At 46.2% G+C, this 13978-nt stretch overlaps 1 long non-coding RNA gene across 3 annotated transcripts; it reads right to left on the bottom strand.

Annotated features, from left to right (window-relative positions):
* Positions 1–743: 743 nt before the first annotated feature.
* Positions 744–9351, bottom strand: LOC142915389 (uncharacterized). 3 transcript variants are annotated; one of them, XR_012935916.1, is made up of 6 exons: positions 9126–9351; positions 8705–8751; positions 6783–6922; positions 6562–6639; positions 6084–6176; positions 744–5055 (listed from the first exon to the last, which is right to left on the bottom strand). It is a non-coding gene; the product is annotated as an uncharacterized LOC142915389 (long non-coding RNA). The 3 variants fall into 3 exon arrangements; XR_012935915.1 differs by lacking the exon at positions 744–5055 and adding an exon at positions 5065–5405; XR_012935917.1 differs by lacking the exons at positions 744–5055; positions 8705–8751 and adding an exon at positions 5065–5405 and having other exon boundaries at positions 9126–9350.
* Positions 9352–13978: the final 4627 nt, after the last annotated feature.

Genomic DNA, 13978 nt, shown 5'->3' with positions numbered 1-13978 from the left:
TTACTGCATTAACCACACACAATACCTGCAGTCAAAATGCAAACAAAAAAACATACTCTGATAATATATATGTGGCATTGAAGCCTCGACCCAATTGGTGCTCGACCAGATGACGCCAAAAGGCTCAAAAGAAAGCCGTCCCTTGGTGTGGACCAATCAGTTTCAAGGACAATGCATCATCATATATTATCATAGTATGTTTTATTTTTGCATTGAGACTGCAGGTATTGTGGTTAATGCAGTAACATGAATCCTTGCAAAAAGGTTTCAGTTTTGTTGCCAGAAAAAAGGGGGAAAACCCCAATTATTATTATAGTTGTTTTGTTATTACTGGATTGGAGTCTCTCTCGGAGCCATGCCAGCATCACCACAGTTTAAACACTCGCACACAGATCATACATTCGAGATTTTGCCTCTACGGTGCAGTGTTCTTTAGATGGAAGCTTTCAATTTACGTGTGTACAGAATGTGAAAATTCCAGTAGCTAAATATATATTTGTGTGTGTGTGTAAAGAAGGATGACCATTGTGTGGGTGGAAGGCACCTAGCCCTGAAAGACACTGGTAACTGTCAGTCGATAAGGTATGTTACAATATACAGGAGTACTATCTGTATACTTGATGTATACTGCACGTACAAAACCCCTTTTGGCAATGTGCTGTTTGGATGAGGGCCCTCTCCACGCTGTCTGGGTCATGGACACGATTTTGCAGGATGGTAAAGGCAGGGAGTCATAGACGTGGCAGTTTTAGAAGTGCAGCACAATTTATTTTACTTCGCTGTCATCTGCTGCCCACAAAACTCGTCTTTAATAAGTGTCGTTTGTTTTTTATTAACATAAAATAGTCACGTTCCACAAGGTGCTCCAGATGTCTTGTGACCCCCCCCCCACACACTTAATTATCTTCATACGGTATATATTTTATGTAAGGTTTATTTAGAAACAGAAATTAATACGCAAATGAAACACATTTTCCGGGGTCAGTTAATTGGGGGTTATAAGACATCTGGACCGTCCTGTATAGTACACAACAGAGAGTCTGCTGTATTGTCACGTGGCTAAACTCTTAGTACTGGTCCTGATTTAAGATGGTATATACAGCATGGGGCAGTAAAGACACATTTGAGAAAAGCATACTGTATACAGTAGTGTATTGTTAAAGTTAATTAAAATAACATACAGTATATCTCCATATATATAAAAGGCAAAGTTGTGATTGTGTCAGTTTAACACGTAGCAAGCTTTCGCGACCAATATTATTCATAATAAAGGTTTTTTTTAGTTAGATCGCGTTATTTATGAATGTGTCGTAACCCTCCACCACCCGACACGGCCAATCAGCAAATAAATTAGTGAACTAATTGTCTTTTGTCAACGTGACACTTATTTTTTGCTGATTGGCCGTGTCGGGTGGTGGAGGGTTACGACACAGTTATAAATAACGCGATCTAACCCAGAAAACCTTTATTGTGGATTATTATGAAGAGTTCGTGGTTTGCAGAGATGTAGCGATTTCAAATCTGGTCGACCTATTTGAAACACACTGCTCTAAAATCCTGACCCGAACCTTAATAACAATACGATTGATTAAAACATTATAGCAATGCATTGATTAAAATTACATATTTACAGTGGCGGTAAATATTCAACATGCAAAAATAATGTGCGGTGCTTCGAAAAGTATTGTATTTGCATCTTCTGGCATAATTATGAAGACAACCTAGACTGGATCAGCCCATCATCTGTCGGGGGTAGATACAATGAGTAACACACTGTGGAGAAGTCAACAGTGGGGTTACTTGCCCCCGCCATAGTAACGTCGAATTTCCACCACGTGGCTCAGAGCTCTTAAACTGGAGATGAGCACCGTCTAAATGCTCACTTTGGAAAATTTTTATTTTCGAGATCAGAACGCATCAGTACAAATACAATATTACAGTAGAGCTCACATTACAGCAGTACACAGACAAGTTACAATCATTCATTATTATTATTTTATCCAGGCGAGATTACAGGATTTAATCCATGCAACCTATCTTGGCCACGGATCAGTAACTAAGGGATGGGGAACCTTACGATTTCGGCTGATTGTTGATCCTTCTACAACAGCCTTGTGCCATTGTGATGTTTTTTTTTAATGTAAAGGCATTTATAATGTTTTTTAACTATATATTTTTAAAAGTAATGTCCGTTTGTATTGACCCTGCAACCACATCCTTCCGATTAATTATTAGACGGTTGGCTATTTTATCATTCGTTATTTACGATAATTAACTTTACTTCTGAACAATCACTTTGCTGTCTCCTGTAAATCGTTCATTGAATGTTTTTGATCTTTTAATTCTGAATCTGTTCGTGTAAAATCGATGTTTTCATTTCATTAAAAAATTTGAGCGATGCATCAATGCGTTTGTTCTTGTCAATGTCCCCGTGTCTAATCGGCACCAGTGATTCTGTCAAATTCGCTTCAGTACGATGGACCCACAAATCAATTTTGGTTACAGCCTGCTTTGTCGAGTCTTAGAAGATGTGCAGTTTGTGGATTAACGCTCCACGATTAATTGACGATGTACAGTGGAATGATGTATGAAGAAATATTTCATACTGTAGGAATTGCAGGTTTAACTTCACAGACTGTACCCAGTCTTTGGGGGGTAGGGGAGGGCAAATGTCTTTCCTTGTTATAGTAATAGGTTTTACCCTTTTAACTGGCACAAAAACTGACACCTTTATTCAAGGCATCATGTTTGCAATAACCACAACATAAGCAGTCAAAATGCAAACAAAAGTGACAACTCTCATAAAAATATGCACTGTCCTTGAATTTGATTGGGTAAAACCTATTACTATATCTTGTTACTGACAAAGGAGGTCTCATAATGTAAATCTTTCCTTCTTGTTAAACTCCAACCCTCGCTGCGACCCTATTAAAGCAACGCTGGGTGGCACCCTATTCCCATTGTAGATCCTGAACTCGTGCTGTGCAGAGTGGTCCTGATGTCTTGTGACTCCCAAAATTAATTGACCCCGAACATATTTGCATATTAAATGTTGCGTTTTAAATAAAGCCTCCTATTACAATATTAAGCTTTAGAGGAGACATGAGACATTTGGACCACCCTGTATCTGTAGCCTGGAATTCCACGTTGCTGATGGTGGCCAGTTTACATTTTTTGGCTTCTCACAAAGTGATGCTCAATATACACAATAAGTATGAAAATAATGGAAGATAAAAACATCTCACATTCTGAAGGATTTCAGCTCAAAGTTCAGCTTTAAATGTGACCTGTTTTGTTGCCAGAAAAAAAATGGGAAAACCTATTTTCATATCAATCAGCCAATGAACTGTCATTACACTGAATTTGTATCTGAGATATAGACAGGGTTCTCATAATAAATTGATGGTGGATAAAACCAGCAAGTGGCAAATTCTGCAACAGGTTACTTTATACATTTCTATAGATCTCGGAATGAAATGTGCGTGTTGCGGTTTTTTCTGTTTAATTTTTGTTTAAAAAAATTGTTACTTATTAACTTTGTACCCAGTGGTGTTGACAAGAATCAATTATCAAAGTTAATGACACACCCACAAATGAAAAGACGGCTGATAAGTTAAAGAGCCAAGCTCCATTGGAAGTGGACAGTGACCAGTCATTTTATTGTCGAGATACGTTACACAAGTGCGTTACTTGGCGGGCTGCAGGCCAACAGTAGCCGTTCAAGATGAGATCAGATTGCTTCATTGATGTTTTGTTCATCATTAGACCTCCTTTGCCAGTACCAAAATATAATAATAGGGTTTTTCCTCTTTTTTTCTGGCAACAAAACTGAAGCCTTTTTAGCAAGGATTCATGTCTGCATTAACCACAATACCTGCAGTCAAAATGCAAACGAAAAAACATACTATGATAATAAATATGTGGCATTGAAGCCTCGACCCAATTGGTGCTCGACCAGATGACGCCAAAAGGCTCAAAAGAAAGCCGTCCCTTGGTGTGGACCAATCAGTTTCAAGGACAATGCATCATCATATATTATCATAGTATGTTTTATTTTTGCATTTTGACTGCAGGTATTGTGGTTAATGCAGTAGACATAAATCCTTGTTCTATGGGAGCCTTTAACATTGAAGTCTATGGGAGCCTTTAGCATTGAAGTCTATGGGAGCCTTTAACATTGAAGTCTATGGAAGCCTTTAATATTGAGGTCTATGGGAGCCTTTAACATTGAAGTCTATGGGAGCCTTTAACAGTGAAGTCTATGGGAGCCTTTAACATTGAAGTCTATGGGTGCCTTTAACATTGAAGTCTGTGGGAGCCTTTAACATTGAAGTCTGTGGGAGCCTTTAACATTGAAGTCTATGGGAGCCTTTAACATTGAAGTCTATGGAAGCCTGTAACATTGACGTCTATGGGAACTTTTAACATTGAAGTCTATGGGAGCCTTTAATATTGAAGTCTATTTGAGCCTGTAACATTGAAGTCTGTGGGAGCCTTTAACATTGAAGTCTATGGGAGCCTTTAACATTGAAGTCTATGGGAGCCTTTAACATTGAAGTCTATGGGAGTGTTCTATGTTGAACTTCTTTCGCTCCGTACGTGGCCAGCCATGCAAACCCACTGGCGGCATTCACAAAACAGACCCAGCACCCGTACCTCTGATTAGCACGGTTGGCCACGTAGGGTGCGAAAGAAGTTCAGGGCACGTACAGCCCTCGCGACAGGGAGCTTCGAGGCGCGTCGTCAGGGCCGTCGTTTGCGACATGGCCGGATAGCTTCTGAAAAACAGCTGCACGGCTCGGTGGGCATCAGGCGGTGAAATAAACAAAAAGAGTCTCCAGCGAGCGGAGAGCGAGAGGAGAGGCGGAGAGGGACGGACGCTCAGGCGCGGCGTTCGGTCTCACCACAGGATGGTGGCGGGCGGCCACACCAACACCGAGCACTCCATGTACACCGCCTCTCCCTCTCTCGCTCTGTACATCCTGTCTGGCTCCGACAGCATCTGCGGGGCGCTGGCTGTGTGAGGCTGTCGTCGGGGGGCTGCCGCGTCCCCCCCTACGAGTCGTGGAGGGGGGGGGGGTCATAGAAGGCGATTCGCACAAAGTGGGTTTTTTAAAAATATAAAAAAATCGATTTTCAGAACCCTCTCTCTCTCCCTCTCGCCTGCAAGGTTCTGCGGCTCGGAGTGGTTGTTTCTCGCGTTGGCCTCTCGTCACCGTGGCGGTCGCGTGGATTTCTCCCTCCGGGTCCTTCCGGGCGTCTCTCCCCCCGCGCCGCACTCAGAATCGACGTCGCGCGTTTCAAAGCGTTTGGGCCGCAAAACAAAAAAATGTCCGCGCCCGCTGACGACGGCGACGGCCCGGTCGCCGGTGAAAAAGCGCCACGTAGCTCGGTGGGGCCCTTACCTGCCGGTCAAACACAAAAACAAAGTTTTTCGCAGTTTTAGTTTTCCTAACGAGGGGACGCCGGCCCGGCCCCCGGGGGTCGACGTGGGGGGGGTCACGCTGGGGTCGCGGGTCGTGAGCGACAACTCCGTTGTTGTCCGCCCGGCGGTGGGAGTGAGCTCACCGCGGTGCTTCCCGTCTAGGCGGGTGGCACGTGGTGGGGTGAAGTGTGGGACACTTCAAGAGGTTTGGCTGGCGTGGCGGAGGAGTGGGGTCCAACGTGCCCTGCCTAGAGGGGAGCTCCCTACAGCGCTCTGTGCAGTGAAGGACCTCCTCCTTATCCTCCTCCCCCTCCTCCTCCTCGTCCTCCTCATCCTCCTCCTCATCCTCCCCCTCATCCTCCTCCCCCTCCTCCTCCTCCTCCCCCTCCTCCCCCTCCTCCTCATCCTCCTCCCCCTCCTCCCCCTCCTCCTCATCCTCCTCCTCCTCATCCTCCTCCCCCTCCTCCTCCTCATCCTCCTCCCCCTCCTCCTCCTCCCCTTCCTCCTCCCCCTCCTCATCCTCCTCCCTCCTCCTCCTATTCCTCCTTCCGCCAACAGGGGCACGAGCAAGTACTTGCAGTGCTGCACCTTAACAAACTGCGTACTCAACTGGGCCCTGTACATGTGTATGTGTGTGTGTGATGTCGCAACCGTGCACCTTTCCGTCGTGTGTCCGGAGGTTGCTGCTTTGCTGCATACACCTGATGTGAGCTTCTTTGGTACCGTACGTGGCCAGAGATGATAACCGCAGCTGTGGGCGAAAATACAGCAGAGTGTTAGTAGGGTCTCTGTGTGAGTAGTGTGTGGGTCTCTGTGTGAGTAGTGTGTGGGTCTCTGTGTGAGTAGTGTGTGTGTCTCTCTGTGAGTAGTGTGTGGGTCTCTGTGTGAGTAGTGTGTGGGTCTCTGTGTGAGTAGTGTGTGTGTCTCTCTGTGAGTAGTGTGTGGGTCTCTGTGTGAGTAGTCTGTGGGTCTCTGTGTGAGTAGTGTGTGGGTCTCTGTGTGAGTAGTCTGTGGGTCTCTGTGTGTGAGTAGTGTGTGGGTCTCTGAGTGAGTAGTGTGTGGGTCTCTGTGTGAGAAGTCTGTGGGTCTCTGTGTGTGAGTAGTGTGTGTAGTGTGTGTGTCACACAGATACCTACAAGTGTTTCGAGTACTCGGCCCCGCTTGAACGTCGAAGTGCTTCGTTGAAGCCATCATTTGCAAGAGCCGGAGCGCTTCTGAAAAAAAAAAGCGCCACGAAGCTCAGTGGGCATTGCCTGGTGAAGTCAAAAGAGTCGAGTTTAGTCGATGGCCTTTAGTGGGAGTAGCGTTGAGAGGGGGCATCGTCTCAAGTGTGGTAGCGGCGCTGTTTGCTACTCACGGTCAAGGGGCAGGGCGAAGGGGTTGTGACGACGGTCGCCCAGCACAACGACCAGCAAGGCCACTAAACGGGTGGTGGTGGAGAAAGTCTCCATTGGGGGGAGGTGGCAGATGGTCGGCCTGGCGGCTTCCTTCACTTGGCTAGGAGGGGTGAAGGGGAGGGAGTAGGAGGAGCAGTGGGAATGATATTTATTTAGACTGCAAGAGGAGGAATCCAAAGCGCTACGAAGCTCTTTTTGTCACAGATGTCCAGCTGTGGCACTGGGTCAGAACATGACAACAAACACAAAACAAAAACACGGCGTGAGTGCAGAGTTACAGGAAGAGTAAAACAAATCACTTTAAAAATATATATACTAATAAAACTAACCAATGTTTAATGTTGCCACGGGAAGCACACCACCATGCTACATAGCTCTTTTTTAAGAAGAGACCTTGGCCCATAAATGGTGGGCTGATATCAAGTGGACATTCAGGGCAAAATACTCTAAACGCGTGGCGTTTCGGAATGCGGAGGGGGAAAAACCGGAGGACTCTGGGAGAAAAATCCACGCGGCCGCGGGGAGCGAGAAACGTCAACCCCAAAGAAAGAGCAGGGAGTGTCAGGGTCGGTATCAAACCCCACGACCTCCTGTACACCAGGTGACAACCATGCCGGGTTAAAGACCTCCTCCTTCACAAGGGACAATTGGATGCATGCCTAAGGCTCCCTCACTGATGGACACGTTCCTCCTGTGTTGAGCAAAATGTTTAGGTTCTCATCGTTTCGCAGAGGCTGCATTTTTTGCCACCGCAGAAAACGAACGTTGGGGGAAACGCCTCCTCGCATCGGACTCTTTCTTTTTTTTTTGCTAAAGTCACGTAGGTAAAAAAAATATCTATAAAATAAATAAATGAAAAAAACAACTCAATTAAAATCACGTTTCGGAGGCAGCAGCACAAGCTTCCGTCTTGAGGTGGAAACCGTCACGGCAAAATTGCTGCATCAGGTGAAGAGAACTCTAAGACACCCGAGATTGTATACAGGTTAAGGGGGGGGGGGAGAGACAAGAAGGGCCGTGGGGGGGGGCTAAGTTAAGCCACCTTCTGTTATGCTGCAGGGGGTTGGGGACGGAGAGATGGCCGTGTGCAGGTTGAAGAGCGTTACACACGTGAACCAGAGGCAGAAGGCAGTAGTTAAGCTGACAAACTGGTTGCCTTGCGGAGCATACTGCTGTAAACTATAAGGCTGCTAAAGTTTAACTTGGGTTTAACTTTATTTTTTTTACCAGCGCGACTTTACCGAAAAAAAGCTAAAGACTATGAATCCTTGCACATCACGAAAGCTTCAAATCTAGCGCCTCACATCGTGTTAGTTTGGCACCGATGTTCGTGCTGATGTTTTAAACTAGATCAATAAAACAACATTGATTACAGCCCCAGCTCAGGTTATTTTCCCATCAATGAAACAGCCCCTGGAGTGAGAGCACCTTCCAGGATATAAACCAACACTGCCGCACGTCTGTCCAAGAGCTGTGTAAAAAAACAATTGAGTTGAAAAAAATGTCAAGCCGACAGGGAAAGGGGCTCCTGGCAAGTGTGACCACCAGCCAGGTCGATGTATTGGTAATGAGAATGTGCAATTGTTTTTGTCCTTGGAAACACGAACTATGAATAAAACGAGATATTCTTAGCTCTTTCGGTAAAGTCACGTTGAAGGGAAACAATAAAATAAAAATATATATATAACAATAAAATTTCTCACGTTTCGACCATAACACAAACGGTTGTCATCAGGTCGAAACGTCGTGAGAATTTTAATTATTTTATATATATTTTATTATTTTATTGTTTCCCTTCAACGTGACTTTACCGAAAGAGCTAAGAATATGAATTACTGCAGTCACGAAAGCTTCAAATCAAAATTTAAAACGAGATACTCACAGAGTTTACGCTTCTGAATGTGCCCTTGTTCAAGCGGTTCACTCGGCCTAAGAGGCAGACGCACGGTAAATTATTGGGCGGCACTTTGTAAGCTGCTAAGGTAGACAAAGTGAGCTTGAACACGACGCGCTCGAGTGAAGTCTTTGAGCGACGCATCACCACGTTGACACGCGTGCATCGCAAACAATTAAAGTTTAAAACACGCAGCAAAGATTCGTTACAAAAAGCCGAGCGGCAGCCTTCACGCATCCTTTGGAAGCTTGCTAACCCACAACATAACCTAGAGACCATCTTCCAGGTCTCCATGGAGACCATCGCATGACAGCGGCATCTGTAGCCGGCCAAAGTGCCGCCTCGGCCGGCTGGGCAATCTAGCCGAGACCGGTGACACTCCCGGAATAGGCCTCAACGCGGCACTCACCAGCGCAACGCTGCGTAGGTGCTGGGGAGGGGGTCTTGAGCTATATCCTCCTTCGTGGTGAGGTTACAAACAAAACAATGTCCTCGTGTGGTCGTGGTGGAGGAGGAGATTCGACGTTCCGTGCCTCGAATCACGGGCAGGCGACTCGGCGGGGCTGTTATCACGTGAGGCCTTAGCAGGGCGCTTTTATAAATCGTAGTGTGGATAGGCGAACACGCAGTGCGAGCGAGGCTCAGATTCTGTAGAATTGATAAACACTGCCCATAGACTCAGCACTGCCCATAGACTCAACACTGCCCATAGACTCAGCACTGCCCATAGACTCAGCACTGCCCATAGACTCAACACTGCCCATAGACTCAACACTGCCCATATACTCAACACTGCACCATAGACTCAACACTGCCCATAGACTCAACACTGCCCATAGACTCAGCACTGCCCATAGACTCAACACTCCCCATAGACTCAACACTGCACCATAGACTCAACACTGCACCATAGACTCAGCACTGCCCGTAGAGTCAACACTGCCCGTAGACTCAACACTGCCCGTAGACTCAACACTGCCCATATACTCAACACTGCCCATAGACTCAACACTGCCCCATAGACTCACCACTGTGATCTCTACATTGGGTCAAACTTAACATATCTTAATGTTCGACGGCTTGTGCACCAGATCTTATTTATTCACGATGTACTTACAAAAAATTCCGCAGACTACCTACTGGATCTCCTCTCTGTTTCAAAGAACAAATTTGACCTCAGGTCTTCGCTCATTTACCAGCTTCACATTCCCTATTGCCGTACAAAAACAGGAGGAAGGGCCTTTGCTATTGATGCCCCCAGGGTCTGGAATGCTATTGCCAATAAACTGCAACTTGAATCACTACCTATGAGATCTTCACTCAAAACTGCTCTAGAGGAGTTGTACACCCCTAGCTGCCACTGCTATTCAGTGGCCTAAAATATGGCTCTAGATTTTGGTGTTATAATTTATTTATGTAGTTTATTGTTAAAAATTCGGTCACAGTCCCTATGATCACTGTTACATTGCATTTATGGCTTTTATTTTGGTGATTTCGAAAAGTTTTTATTTTATTTTTGGCCATGTTTTTGTTTATTGTAGTACGGAGTTAGACTGATGGCCTTAATCTTAGTTGTCTTGTGGTTGTTGTTGTTGTTTGACTTGCATCCCACTGGGATTTTTTGCACACAGCGTTGGTGTACGGTGCTATTTCAGGAATATTTTTGATGTTTTTTTTTTCCTGTATTTTCTGTTTGCACAGTCACACATAATCACTTTAAGATGTTTTCATGTTCATGTTTTTTTGTTTGTTGAGGTTGCACCCGATTCAAGAGCCGAATGGCTCACAGGGCTATACCAAATAAATTAAACTATGAACTACGACCTCCTGTAGACCAGGCGAGGTTTTAAAAATTTCCCGCGCTTTTTGTGACTCCGGGTCACGTGGCCCCGGCTGCCTCCACCCCCCCTCGCGCCCTCGGCAGCGCCTCTCAGTCCCTGAAGGCCACCGCGAGGTTGTTTTGTTAACAAAGTAAATAATCTCCTCATCGTGTACATGTACACACGTGTGTGTGTGTATAGAGAGAGAGTGAGTCACGAGTGATAGATAATTAATAATTAAGCTGAAGTTAGCCGTCCAAGTGGGAACGTGAAGAGTTTGCGGCGTTGGTTTTGGTGACGGTTTGTTTTTGGCGGGAAAAGTGAAAACGGCTGCGCTGGGGGCTCGCGTGAGGTAAACTTTTAATTAAACACAACTCTTAAATTACTCGCCTAATGTTTATTTTATCATCGTAATATACACGGCGTTTAATATTTGCGCAGGTTGACCAGCGTGGTGAAGTATGGTCAGGTCACATTGACCAGAGTGGTGAAGTATGGTCAGGTCACATTGACCAGGGTGGTGAAGTATGGTCAGGTCACATTGACCAGGGTGATGAAGTATGGTCAAGTCACATTGACCAGAGTGGTGAAGTATGGTCAGTACACATTGACCAGCGTGGTGAAGTATGGTCAGTACACATTGACCAGGGTGGTGAAGTGTGGTCAGTACACATTGACCAGGGTGGTGAAGTATGGTCAGTACACATTGACCAGCGTGGTGAAGTATGGTCAGTACACATTGACCAGGGTGGTGAAGTATGGTCAGTACACATTGACCAGAGTGGTGAAGTATGGTCAGGTCACATTGACCAGGGTGGTGAAGTATGGTCAGTACACATTGACCAGGGTGGTGAAGTATGGTCAGTACACATTGACCAGGGTGGTGAAGTATGGTCAGGTCACATTGACCAGCGTGGTGAAGTATGGTCAGTCCACATTGACCAGCGTGGTGAAGTATGGTCAGTACACATTGACCAGGGTGGTGAAGTATGGTCAGGTCACATTGACCAGCGTGGTGAAGTATGGTCAGTACACATTGACCAGCGTGGTGAAGTATGGTCAGTACACATTGACCAGGGTGGTGAAGTATGGTCAGTACACATTGACCAGGGTGGTGAAGTATGGTCAGGTCACATTGACCAGCGTGGTGAAGTATGGTCAGTCCACATTGACCAGCGTGGTGAAGTATGGTCAGTACACATTGACCAGGGTGGTGAAGTATGGTCAGGTCACATTGACCAGCGTGGTGAAGTATGGTCAGTACACATTGACCAGGGTGGTGAAGTATGGTCAGTACACATTGACCAGCGTGGTGAAGTATGGTCAGTACACATTGACCAGGGTGGTGAAGTATGGTCAGTACACATTGACCAGAGTGGTGAAGTATGGTCAGGTCACATTGACCAGGGTGGTGAAGTATGGTCAGTACACATTGACCAGCGTGGTGAAGTATGGTCAGTACACATTGACCAGGGTGGTGAAGTATGGTCAGTACACATTGACCAGGGTGGTGAAGTATGGTCAGTACACATTGACCAGAGTGGTGAAGTATGGTCAGGTCACATTGACCAGGGTGGTGAAGTATGGTCAGTACACATTGACCAGCGTGGTGAAGTATGGTCAGTACACATTGACCAGGGTGGTGAAGTATGGTCAGTACACATTGACCAGGGTGGTGAAGTATGGTCAGTACACATTGACCAGGGTGGTGAAGTATGGTCAGTACACATTGACCAGCGTGGTGAAGTATGGTCAGTACACATTGACAAGCGTGGTGAAGTATGGTCAGTACACATTGACCAGTGGTGAAGTATGGTCAGTACACATTGACCAGCGTGGTGAAGTATGGTCAGTACACATTGACCAGCGTGGTGAAGTATGGTCAGGTCACATTGACCAGAGTGGTGAAGTATGGTCAGTACACATTGACCAGCGTGGTGAAGTATGGTCAGTACACATTGACCAGCGTGGTGAAGTATGGTCAGTACACATTGACCAGCGTGGTGAAGTATGGTCAGGTCACATTGACCAGCGTGGTGAAGTATGGTCAGTACACATTGACCAGCGTGGTGAAGTATGGTCAGTACACATTGACCAGCGTGGTGAAGTATGGTCAGGTCACATTGACCAGCGTGGTGAAGTATGGTCAGGTCACATTGACCAGAGTGGTGAAGTATGGTCAGTACACATTGACCAGCGTGGTGAAGTATGGTCAGTACACATTGACCAGCGTGGTGAAGTATGGTCAGGTCACATTGACCATCGTGGTGAAGTATGGTCAGTACACATTGACCAGCGTGGTGAAGTATGGTCAGTCCACATTGACCAGCGTGAAGTATGGTCAGTACACATTAACCAGAGTGGTGAAGTATGGTCAGTCCACATTAACCAGAGTGGTGAAGTATGGTCAGGTCACATTGACCAGCGTGGTGAAGTATGGTCAGGTCACATTGACCAGGGTGGTGAAGTATGGTCAGTACACATTGACCAGGGTGGTGAAGTATGGTCAGGTCACATTGACCAGGGTGGTGAAGTATGGTCAGTACACATTGACCAGGGTGGTGAAGTATGATCAGGTCACATTGACCAGGGTGATGAAGTATGGTCAGGTCACATTGACCAGAGTGGTGAAGTATGGTCAGGTCACATTGACCAGAGTGGTGAAGTATGGTCAGGTCACATTGACCAGCGTGGTGAAGTATGGTCAGTCCACATTGACCAGCGTGGTGAAGTATGGTCAGTACACATTGACCAGGGTGGTGAAGTATGGTCAGGTCACATTGACCAGCGTTGTGAAGTATGGTCAGTACACATTGACCAGGGTGGTGAAGTATGGTCAGGTCACATTGACCAGCGTGGTGAAGTATGGTCAGTACACATTGACCAGGGTGGTGAAGTATGGTCAGTACACATTGACCAGCGTGGTGAAGTATGGTCAGTACACATTGACCAGGGTGGTGAAGTATGGTCAGTACACATTGACCAGAGTGGTGAAGTATGGTCAGGTCACATTGACCAGCGTGGTGAAGTATGGTCAGTACACATTGACCAGGGTGGTGAAGTATGGTCAGTACACATTGACCAGGGTGGTGAAGTATGGTCAGTACACATTGACCAGAGTGGTGAAGTATGGTCAGGTCACATTGACCAGGGTGGTGAAGTATGGTCAGTACACATTGACCAGCGTGGTGAAGTATGGTCAGTACACATTGACCAGGGTGGTGAAGTATGATCAGGTCACATTGACCAGGGTGATGAAGTATGGTCAGGTCACATTGACCAGAGTGGTGAAGTATGGTCAGGTCACATTGACCAGAGTGGTGAAGTATGGTCAGGTCACATTGACCAGGGTGGTGAAGTATGGTCAGTACACATTGACCAGCGTGGTGAAGTATGGTCAGTACACATTGACCAGGGTGGTGAAGTATGGTCAGTACACATT

This window comes from Petromyzon marinus, unplaced genomic scaffold, assembly GCF_048934315.1.
Source record: "Petromyzon marinus isolate PM22_M1 ecotype Great Lakes invasive population unplaced genomic scaffold, UKy_Petmar_22M1.pri1.0 PM_G_Scaffold_30, whole genome shotgun sequence".
Classification (NCBI taxonomy): Eukaryota; Metazoa; Chordata; class Hyperoartia; order Petromyzontiformes; family Petromyzontidae; genus Petromyzon; species Petromyzon marinus.
The sequence above is the reverse complement of the archived record's forward strand: the minus strand, read 5'-3'. Positions and strand labels throughout refer to the sequence as shown.